Consider the following 1,545-nt stretch of genomic DNA (forward strand, 5'->3'; position numbering starts at 1 on the left):
GATTCCATCAGAACTCCGAAGTTAAGCGTGCTTGGGCGAGAGTAGTACTAGGATGGGTGACCTCCTGGGAAGTCCTCGTGTTGCATTCCTTTTATAATTATTTTTTGCGCCTTGTGACAAACATATCGCACGTGCGCGATATATATTAATCCCGTTATATTATTTTTGACGTTTGCGATATGTTTAAGCTCGATGCTCATTGCTCGCGCGTCTTGGGGCGGCTCATTGCTCGCGCGTCTTGGGGCGGCTTTGTGGCGCGAAGAGCGCTTTCTGAAAGGGGTGGAAAAAACTCGTGTTGCTGCGGTATGGAGGGAGGGGTGGAAACCGTGGAAAATTCGTCTCCGTGATTGAGCGGGAGAGTAAGTAGTATAGGACATTATCCATTGTTAGGGAACGGTTGTAATGGTAGTGAGAATGTAGAATCGTCTTTGGAGCGGACCTGGGAGTGGCAAGCATAAGGGACGAAGACGGGGAAACATGTCGGATGCGATCATACCAGCGCTAAAGCACCGGATCCCATCAGAACTCCGAAGTTAAGCGTGCTTGGCCGAGAGTAGTACTAGGATGGGTGACCTCCTTGGAAGTCCTCGTGTTGCATTCCTTTTATAATTATTTTTTGCGCCTTGTGACAAACATATCGCACGTGCGCGATATATATTAATCCCGTTATATTATTTTTGACGTTTGCGATATGTTTAAGCTCGATGCTCATTGCTCGCGCGTCTTGGGGCGGCTTTGTGGCACGAAGAGCGCTTTCTGAAAGGGGTGGAAAAAACTCGTGTTGCTGCGGTATGGAGGGAGGGGTGGAAACCGTGGAAAACTCCTCTCCGTGATTGAGCGGGAGAGTAAGTAGTATAGGACATTATCCATTGTTAGGGAACGGTTGTAATGGTAGTGAGAATGTAGAATCGTCTTTGGAGCGGACCTGGGAGTGGCAAGCATAAGGGACGAAGACGGGGAAACATGTCGGATGCGATCATACCAGCACTAAAGCACCTGATTCCATCAGAACTCCGAAGTTAAGCGTGCTTGGGCGAGAGTAGTACTAGGATGGGTGACCTCCTGGGAAGTCCTCGTGTTGCATTCCTTTTATAATTATTTTTTGCGCCTTGTGACAAACATATCGCACGTGCGCGATATATATTAATCCCGTTATATTATTTTTGACGTTTGCGATATGTTTAAGCTCGATGCTCATTGCTCGCGCGTCTTGGGGCGGCTCATTGCTCGCGCGTCTTGGGGCGGCTTTGTGGCGCGAAGAGCGCTTTCTGAAAGGGGTGGAAAAAACTCGTGTTGCTGCGGTATGGAGGGAGGGGTGGAAACCGTGGAAAATTCGTCTCCGTGATTGAGCGGGAGAGTAAGTAGTATAGGACATTATCCATTGTTAGGGAACGGTTGTAATGGTAGTGAGAATGTAGAATCGTCTTTGGAGCGGACCTGGGAGTGGCAAGCATAAGGGACGAAGACGGGGAAACATGTCGGATGCGATCATACCAGCGCTAAAGCACCGGATCCCATCAGAACTCCGAAGTTAAGCGTGCTTGG

The 1,545-nt window shown here is 49.0% G+C and overlaps 2 non-coding genes and 1 pseudogene across 2 annotated transcripts; all 3 read left to right on the plus strand.

Moving 5' to 3' along the window:
• On the plus strand, positions 1 to 89 carry LOC119346041 (annotated as a pseudogene; the record flags this gene model as incomplete).
• A 393-nt stretch (positions 90 to 482) lies between these two features.
• On the plus strand, positions 483 to 601 carry LOC119346040. Its single transcript, XR_005167319.1, has one exon. It is a non-coding gene; the product is annotated as a 5S ribosomal RNA (ribosomal RNA).
• Positions 602 to 968: 367 nt separating this feature from the next.
• On the plus strand, positions 969 to 1,087 carry LOC119346038. Its single transcript, XR_005167318.1, has one exon. It is a non-coding gene; the product is annotated as a 5S ribosomal RNA (ribosomal RNA).
• The last annotated feature ends 458 nt before the right edge of the window (positions 1,088 to 1,545 follow it).

This window comes from Triticum dicoccoides, unplaced genomic scaffold (assembly GCF_002162155.2).
Source record: "Triticum dicoccoides isolate Atlit2015 ecotype Zavitan unplaced genomic scaffold, WEW_v2.0 scaffold37355, whole genome shotgun sequence".
Classification (NCBI taxonomy): Eukaryota; Viridiplantae; Streptophyta; class Magnoliopsida; order Poales; family Poaceae; genus Triticum; species Triticum dicoccoides.